This window comes from Macaca thibetana, chromosome 7, assembly GCF_024542745.1.
Source record: "Macaca thibetana thibetana isolate TM-01 chromosome 7, ASM2454274v1, whole genome shotgun sequence".
Lineage (NCBI taxonomy): Eukaryota > Metazoa > Chordata > Mammalia > Primates > Cercopithecidae > Macaca > Macaca thibetana.
In genome coordinates this window covers 87,669,079-87,678,974 of record NC_065584.1, presented here as the reverse complement: position 1 = coordinate 87,678,974, position 9,896 = coordinate 87,669,079, and the positions used below count along the sequence as shown (strand labels likewise).

At 39.7% G+C, this 9,896-nt stretch overlaps 1 pseudogene; it reads left to right on the top strand.

Annotated features, from left to right (window-relative positions):
* Nucleotides 1-6,951: 6,951 nt before the first annotated feature.
* Nucleotides 6,952-8,201, top strand: LOC126959210 (olfactory receptor 11G2-like; annotated as a pseudogene).
* Nucleotides 8,202-9,896: the final 1,695 nt, after the last annotated feature.

The following is a 9,896-nucleotide window of genomic DNA, read 5'->3' as shown; positions in this document are numbered from 1 at the left end:
TAGAAAGAACATAAAAGAGACAAAGAGTAATACAGATACTCCTGAACACTATTAAACTGATGAGCCTCCTCATCTACTTTTCCAGTTCACTTTCTCCACAGGGCTTGACCCTCCCACTGCAAGTCATTCATAGTGGTGTTTGCAATGTACTGAATGTTTATGTTCCTCTAAAATTCATACGCCGGGCGTGGTGGCTCACGCCTGTAATCCCAGCACTTCAGGAGGCCGAGGCGGGTGGATCAGGAGGTCAGGAGATCGAGACCATCCTGACTAACACAACCCCGTCTCTACTAAAAATACAAAAAATTAGCCGGGCGTGGTGGCGGGTGCCTGTAGTCCCAGCTACTCGGGAGGCTGAGGCAGGAGAATGGCGTGAACCCGGGAGGCGGAGCTTGCCGTGAGCCGAGATAGCGCCACTGCACTCCAGTCTGGGCGACAGAGCGAGACTCCGTCTCAAAAAAAAAAAAATTATACCCTGAAATTGTAACCCCTAAGATGATGGTGTTAGGAGGTGGAGTATTTGGGAGGTGATTAAGTCATGAAGGCAGCCCCTTCAGATGTGGCATTAATGTCCTCATAAAAGAAACCCAAGGAACCCGTTGCCCTTCCACCACATGTGGAAGGACACAGCAAGATGGCACCATTTATGAACCAGGAAGTAGGCCCTCCCCAGAGTGAATTTGCTGGCACCTTGATCTTAGACTTTCCAGCCTCGAAAACTGAGAAATCAATTTCTATTGTTACAAGCTGACCAGTTTCTTATAGAAGCCCAAATGGACTAAATATGCTTTGACATTTTCTGGAGGGTAAAATTACTCCTACACATGTTGTTGGAGCTGCCACTGTGTGCTTGGGTGGTTTGGTTTTATCAAGATGTAGAGACACCTGCAAGAAATCTGGGAAGTGGGATAGAAAAATTAAGGAGGCTTCACTGCAAACTGCCATATTTACCAGGCTGAGGACTTTGAAATATTTTGAAACACAAATAGAAACAAGGAAGTGAGCTGAATTCATCAGTGTTTTAAATGAAAACTTATGACACAGTCGGGAGAATGAAGAGATAAGACATCAGTTGTGTTTAATGATCTGCCGCTCTGATAAGGATAGGAAACCTCAGCACCCTGCTCCAGTTATATCTGGTCAAAGAGGGCTCTGGTTTAACTGACTACAGCTAGGAACATCCTTTGACTTGGAAAGTGTCCCTAGATGTAGCTGTCTTCTTAGAGAGATGTAAATGAAGTCTCATGGAGAAACTTTCTGCTTCACGGCCACCTTATTCTATGTTAGGTTTGTCAGTGCCATTTAGTCAAAGATCTCAGGAATACCTGATGAACAAGTTGTGCTTATCACTCAGCATAGCAAGGGATAACATATTGCAAAGGGGAATCCTGGAATGTCTCAGTATGAAGATGTTAGAAAGAACCTTTTACAGGATTTGTGCTATGGTTAGGTGATTTCGGGGAGGGTCTAAGGAAGTGGTAGTTTGCTCCAGTTGGATACTGTCAGAAAGCAAGGGCAGTTCTATGAGTAAGGTTTTTGTTTGTTTGTTTGTTTGTTTGTTGTTGTTTGTTTTTTACTTTAAGTTCTGGGATACATGTGCAGAACGTGCAGGTTTGTTACATAGGTATACATGTGCCATGGTGGTTTGCTGCACCTATCAACCCGTCATCTGTTTTAAGCCCCACATGCATTAGGTATTTGTATAACTAGGTATTTTAACAAATCTAATCTACACAGAAAGCAGAGAAGAAAGAGAATAAAGCTGTAATTGGCTTTTTTCTGAAAGATAGCAGTCACTTATTTTAGAATGTTTGATATTTTACGGATAGCAGTAATCTTGTTTTTGTCTATTAGACAAGATAATGAAGTGGTCTTGTTTTGTCTCATTTTATTACTGTCTCAGAGAGAACTTGACTGAGGGTGTATTCTGTGAGATTACGTCCAACGAAAAAATAGCTATGAGTGTCAAACCAGCTTGAATATCTTGGAGATTTGCTGTAATATCAAATAAGTTATAGATGTCTGGGGCTGTTTTTCTAACTTCGAGCTTGTAAGATTTTTTCATTGGCCACATGGTAGTCACAGTTAGGGAGTTAGAGATATGTTATTGGTTGATTGGTTAATCAGTCAATTGATTTATTAATATTGTGTTCCACCTGTGAGAGGTTTGAAGAAAGGCAAAGGCACTATTTCAATTTTCTTAGAAAAAATAAACAGAAATTAAGGAATGCCCCCAAGGGATGTAAATAACAAGCACAGAACTGTCTCTTGACACTGTTCTCCTTTTAAAAGCAGAAAATGTGTCCTCAAAGATCAGAATATACAGGCTAACTTACTTCTGGGAGGATCTATTTACACCCCTCCATCCTTCAGCAAACAAAGTCAAGAATCCTTATCAGAATTTCCACCCTTTTTCTCCTCTCTAATTATTACCAAAAAGACTACCACTTTACTCTAAGAAAATATAAAAGAAATATCTGAGAATCTTCGTTTGGGACTTTCATTGCTGATACAGGTAAAAAGATGGTAGACTTTCCAGCCTTGAGAACTGAGAAATCAATTTCTATTGTTACAAGAATAGAAAAGTCATATAGTATAGTTGCAGAATCTAATAGGCTCTACCCACACCTCTCTTTGAATTCACCACAACCACACACATACAACCAATATTTCTTAAGCTCTTACTAATCAGGCACTGGTCAAGGTACTCCATTTCATACAGTAATCTTTGCAACAGCCCTTAAAGAAGGCATAATTATGACCATTTTATAGTTAAGGAAACTAAGAAAGTATTAACTTCCTACAACTAGTAAAGAAAACTCTTGACTCTAAATCCAGGACTTTTTCTATCTTGTACAGCTGCCTACCACTTGTCCCAATCTGGAAAATTATCTTATCCTTACTTTTTAAAGAACTTTCTAGAAACAGATTGCCCAACATTACAGACATGGCAGCCCCCTCACTGAACCTGCGCAAACAAACAAGAGGAGGCAAGTGTGCTGTCATGAGACGTCTCTGGGCTGGCTGAGGAGGAGGGGTCAGCCAAGTTAGATGTCCAGACTTCTACCATATTGAACTTTGGGGGAACACTAAAGTATCAGGGAAATGCCTTCGTATCATGCTGCATGTGACACAGCTTGGCTCATTCAATCATAGTCTTTCTTCACCCTGCTTTCTGGGGTTAACTAATTTAATGAGTAAACAGATTTTTTAAGTAGTTTTTGTTGTTAATTAACTTGGTCCAAGCAGCCTGGGTACAAAAACACAATGTTGTGCCCGTGTTCACAGTGCCCTCTACAGTCAATGCAGGGTGAATCCACTAGATTTTTTCTTTCTCTTTTGTTTTGTTTTTTTACTTTCTTTTCTTTTTTTTTCAATCCAGCTGGGATTTGTGGCAGGTAAACATCATAGTTTCTTCTGCACAGAAGAGATAAGTAATAAAAGGTGAGTAACAATACAGTCTGGTTAAGACTGTTAACTCAAAAGAACATAAAGTCATTATGCAAAAGTATAACCACCCAAAGTCATTCTGCCTTGAGGTGTTCCCAAACAGTGATTGGAAAAGGAAGCAAAAATACGTAAAGTTTTTTTCTTATTTTCAAGTTTCCTGTTAAACCTATCTTAACATTGGATCACTGATATCAGGTTCTACTGTTTATATAACTAGAATAGGAACCAATGGACTTTGCAGACTCATATTCCCAACCAGACAATCAAAGACCTGTTTCAACAAGACAAAATTAAACCTGATTCTATTCCTCAGCTCTATCTACCTTGATGGATGGGGAACTATTTTAACAGAAGTGAGAAGCAGCTACCTACTATTAATTTGAACATTTTACTCCTAAAATTGGTAAACTGTGTTACCAAATAGCATGAATCAATGACTTAGTTCACTATCTCAAAAGGGAAAAGTGATTTCAAATAGTTCCAAGGGTCTTTTGTTCCACAGACACACAATCTGAGTCATCCTTGCCCAAAAGTATTGTGTGGATGTGATCCCTTTCTGGGAAATAAGAAAGTGTATTTATGTATTCATTCATTTTATGGATATTTATTGAAAGCTTTCTAAGTACAAAGCACTGTGCTAATGCCTAATCATCTCTGGTAAAGTAACTTCTCAAATTGATTTCAAGCCCATGACAAAATTCTATTTGAAACTTGATGCTCAGGAAGATGCTGTTGAGTGAGTCAGTTCAAAGAATTCTCCCTGGGTAGGGGCATATAGGAAAAGTAAAAGATACAGTAAAGAATGCCTGGTTTAAATAGTAAGATTGATAACAGAACTCATCTCAACAGTCAATGAACTTCCCAGAGAGGCTATAAATTACATCATGCCTTGAAATGTTCTCCTCAGCCACGCTTGAGGACAGTTTTCTTTATCACTTCTGCAATATTTTATCTTGAAAGCAAAATGATTTTGATATAACCACCTACTTTAAATAAAAGTACTACCAAGAAGATAACTATCCACGGTAATATTACCAAAAGAAAAAAAAAAGAAATTGTTAAAATGTAATCTATATATCATTCTGAAGACTCTAGTAAATACAGACTTTAATGTTAGAGAAGGATATTGATAATGAGAACTCTAATATACTGCCAATGGTAGTGAAAAATAGTCCAATAATTATAGAAAACTTTAGCTTAATTTTCTACAGTTGAAGATATACACCTCCTATGATCCAGCTAATAGAAATGCATGTACATGTGAACCAGGAGAGATAAATTATATGGTCATAGTGTAGTGGGAAATCAGGACTGGAGAGACCAACTGCAGTTCAAGGGGGTATATTTTAGGTGTACATCGGCTCAGCAGACATGCATTCTGAAAGTGTGAGCAGCAAAGAAAGAAAAGGAACGCCTTGGGCCGGGTGCGGTGGCTCAAGCCTGTAATCTCAGCACTTTGGGAGGCAGAGGCGGGCAGATCACGAGGTCCGGAGATCGAGACCATCCTGGCTAACACGGTGAAACCCTGTCTCTACTGAAAATACAAAAAATTAGCCAGGCGTGGTGGTGGGCGCCTGTAGTCCCAGCTACTCGGGAGGCTCAGGCAAGAGAATAGTGTGAATCCGGGAGGCGGAGTTTGCAGTGAGCCGAGATCGCGCCACTGCACTCCAGCCTGGGCGACAGAGCAAGACTCCGTCTCAAAAAAAAAAGAAAGAAAAAGAAAGAAAGAAAAAGAAAACAAACGACTTTTATGCACCTTGAGGCGGGAATTACATGATACAGGAAGCTGGCTTACAAAAGCGAGAACAAAACAATTAATTATCAGGTGACATTCTTAGGACTCAGCTTATATCTTGGGAAAACATGTCTTGCAACTCATGCTTATCTATCTTGTGACCTTGCAGCTGCACAGCAAGAAAAACAGGAGCTTACAGAACTTAGAAAATACGTGGAGGAGAGATATGGTTAATGCTTCACAGACCTTACAGAGGAGCAGGTAATATTCTTTCTTAACTCTTACTTCAGGGGAGGGGGGCTACTTCATGCCCATTCTAGCTTAACCTTACACTGTAAATTTAATTTCTCTTAATATTTCCACTTTAATAGTAACATTACCCCCTAACAGCCCCAAACTGGAAGTAAACCAAAATATTTATCTGTTGTAGAATGTTTAAGTAAGTGATGGTTCCGGTCAGGCGCAGTGGCTCAGGACTGTAATCCCAACACTGTGGGAGCCCGAGGCAGGCAGTATCACTTGAGCTCAGGAGTTCCAGACCAGCCTGGGCAACATGGCAAAACCCTGTCTCCACCAAAAAACAAATACAAAAAACAAAAATCAATAAAATTAGCGGGGCATGGTGGCACGATCCTGTGGTCCTAGCTACTCAGGAGGCTGAGGCGGGAAGATTTCTTGAGCCCGGATGGCAGAGGCTGCAGTGAGCCAAGATGGTGCACTGCACTCCAGCCTGAGTGACAGAGAGCGACCCTATCTCAATCTTTTTAAAAAGTAATGGTTCATTCTTGCAATGTAACAGTATAGAGCAGTAAAAAATTGTCAGAATACAGATATATGCAACAACATGACTTTCAAAAACTTACTGTTGAACAAAGAAACCATCCAAACGTATAATAGTATGATCTCATTTATGCAAAGAACAAAAGCAAGCAAAACATAATACTGTACTATTATTTAGAGGTGCATGCTTAGTTACTCAATTGTAAAGAAAAACAAGGAAGTGATGATCATAAAGAAGAAAGAGTGTTATGATTAGAAGGAGGGAAGGGCAGAGAGTGATGGGGATGGGGCATGTGAGGAGATTCTAGGACACAATATTTTATTTCTTGACCTCAGTGGTAGTTACAATGATGTTTCCATTATGATCTTTTATTAAGATGAATATTTATGTATTATGCATGTTTCCATACATTTCACAATAAGGAAACTTCTGTGTTTATTCATGATACTGACTTGTAGTATATTTTATAGACCAACAACTATTGTCCAAGTGGACAATATCTCAGGATTAGACAAAAATAGTCACTACTGGCCAGGCACAGGTGGCTCAGGATGGTAATCTCAGCATTTTGGGAGGCCAAGGCACGAGGATTAATTGACAAGACCAGCCTGAGCAATATGGGAAGACTCCTTCTCTACAAATACTTTTGAAATTTTCTTGGTATGGTGGCACATAACACATGGTGGTCCCAGCTACCCAGGAGGCTGAGGCAGGATTGCTTGAGCTAGGGAGGTCAATGCTGCAGTGAGTCATGATTGCGTCACTGCATTCTAGCCTGGGCAACAGAGCAAGACCCTGAATCAAATGTGTGTGTGTGTGTGTGTGTGTGTGTGTGTGTGTGTGTGTGTGTAGAGAGAGAGAGAGAGTCACTATTGATAGATGTGCTTATTGCATTCCCAGAGATAGCTTAAATATAAATCTGAGTTCCCATCTATCCTTTCACTGTCATCCAGTAACTGCTAGTGATTTTACAGGTCACAGGCACATGAAAATCTTCAACACCCCCAGCAACTCCAGCACCTTCACTGGCTTCCTCCTCTTGGGCTTCCCTTGCCCCAGGCAGGGGCAGATCCTCCTCTTTGTGCTCTTCACTGTTGTATACCTCCTGACCCTCACGGGCAATGGTTCCATCATCTGTGCTGTGCACTGGGATCAGAGACTCCACACCCCTATGTACATCTTGCTCGCCAACTTCTCTTTCCTAGAGATCTGGTATGTCACCTCCACAGTCCCCAGCATGCTGGCCAACTTTCTCTCTGACACCAAGATCATCTCCTTCTCTGGGTGCTTCCTCCAGTTCTACTTTTTTTTCTCCTTGGGCTCTACAGAATGCTTTTTCCTGGGAGCTATGGCATTTGACTGATACCTTGCCATCTGCTGGCCTCTACGCTATTTGACTATTATGACCAAACATCTCTGCAACATTCTTGTGGGCAGCTGCTGGGTACTTGGTTTCTTGTGGTTCCTGATTCCTATCAGTGTCATTTCTCAAATGACCTTCTGTGGATCTAGGATTATTGACCACTTCCTATGTGACCCAGGTCCTCTGTTAGCCCTCACCTGTACCAGAGCCCCTCTACTAGAGTTGACTAGCTCCACCTTAAGTTCTCTACTTCTATTTATTCCCTTTGTCTTCATCATGGGGTCCTATGCTCTGGTTCTGAGAGCTGTGTTTGAGGGTTCCTTCAGCATCTGGAAGAAGAAAGGCTTTCTCTACCTGTGGCTCCCACCTGGCTGTGGTTTCACTGTTCTGTGGCTCAGTGATGGTCATGTATGTGAGCCCAACATCTGGGCATGAAGCTGGAATGCAGAAGATTGTGACTCTGTTCTATTCTGTGGTTACTCCCCTTATTAATCCTGTCATATACAGCCTGAGGAACAAGGAAATGAAACATGCAATGAGGAAAATACTGAGAACACAAAATTAAGAGTCTTAGTTTACAAGATTTTGAGAGACAGAATCTTCTTTATTTAAAAAAACATAGCACTCAGAAAATTGTTTATATTGTTTTTGAACTTTATATACTGTAGTGTTTTATTTTCTAGAACTCATAGGGCTACGAGAAATGTCAAATATGTATTCTATCTCTTTAATTTTACAAATGATAGGCCTGTAAGTTGAAAAAATTGGGTTGAGTTTGTTGGGGAAATATAACTAAAAACAAATCTCTTACCAACCCAGAAAACTTCTCCACAAAGCTGTCAGAGAAAGAAAGTAGTTTTGTTATTGAGTAAGTGTTAAACCAGAATGTGATACATATCACAAACAATCCACTGAGAGACTGCAAGGACAGAAAGACATCTCTCCCTTTTATATAGCAAAGTAAATACAACCCAATACGTGTATGTTCTCAAAATAAACAATAACTAGTCCTCAAGAGGACTTGACAGCGCAATTTGTCACACATAGTTCACCCTGGGTTCACCTGGTAATTGGAGTGACCATTGGTATTTGCTCATTGACTTTATACAAAGGAAAAATAAATTCGTATCTTTATGACAGGAAATCGTTTTGCAATTTAAAAATTAGACTGCCAAAATTAGGCTTCTACCCTTTCACAGAAACAGGGAGATGGGAGCACTAACTTCCTTTTTTGAGGTTCTTGAGAAAGACGTTCCTGGGTCATAAAGCTAACCAGAGGCTTGTTTAGCTTTTGCAAAAATTTACAAGCCAGGTGCAATTGTTCATACCTCTGATGCCAGCACTTTGGGAGCCCGAGGCAAGAGGATCGCTTGAGACTAGGAGTTCAAGACCAGCTTGGGCTCAAACCAGCCTGGGCAACATAGTGAGATCCACCTCTACAAAACAAATAATTTTAAAATTAGCTGGGTGTAGCCCATATTTGTAGCCTTAGCTACTCAGAAGGCTAAGGTGGGAAAATCGCTTGAGACCAAAAGTTCAAGGCTGCAACGAGCTATGACTGCACCATTGCACTCCAGCCTGAGCAAGAGTGAGACCCCATCCCTAAGATAAGGAAAAAAATTTTACATACATCTTCACCAAAAAATTACAGGTTTTCTAAAGTAAATGCTCTATGCAAAGGGAGAGAAGAAAGTCTCTTCCCTCATTTTCAACAGGGATAATTAAGCCTTTTATTTTTTTTTTTTTTATTTGTATTTGCCTTTACAAGTTATACAAGGTCATAACCTTAGGGCAAAATCTAAAGTTTTCTATTTCCCTTTCAGCAACAATAAGTTGACTCTATTTCTTGAATTGAGCTTATATTTCTGTCTTCCAGAATATTCTTCATGGTAATATTAGAGACAAAATACTAATATCTTTGATATATCAATATATCTTCAGATCAATAAGAAAAATGCCATTAGCACAACCATAAAAATTCTAGAAGATAGCATCGAAACCCCTTCTAGACATTGGCTTAGGCAAAGACTTCATGACCATTAGCACAATAGGAACAGTGTCAAATATCTGAAAAAAGCCAACAGTAAAGAACTTTTAAGCAAGTAAAAAGGCACTCTGTTTTATCATAAGGTGAGAAAGCAAATAAAACCATAATAAATATATGCGGTTTTCCCCAAAATTAACAAAGATCAAAGATGAAGTTGGAAAAAAATGGCAGTTTTTGCTAGTACAGCATAAATTCATACAACATCTATGGAAGATATCATGCCAATAATTATCAAAATTTAAAAGTCATTTCCTCTGACTCAACAACTCCAAAATCCTAGATGCCTATCTTACTGGTATACTCACACAAGAAAAATGGCACATGTACAAGAATATTGACTACTGTTTCTAATAGCAAAAGATTGGATCAATCTAAATTCCCACTAAGAACTGATCAGGTAAATTAGTGTATAATCATAGGGTGGAATACTATGTAACTTTTTAAAATGAGGATCTGTAAGTATCTTTTAATAAGAATGTATCCTTATGCTATATTGTTAAAAAGCAAGGTGGAGGAGCGC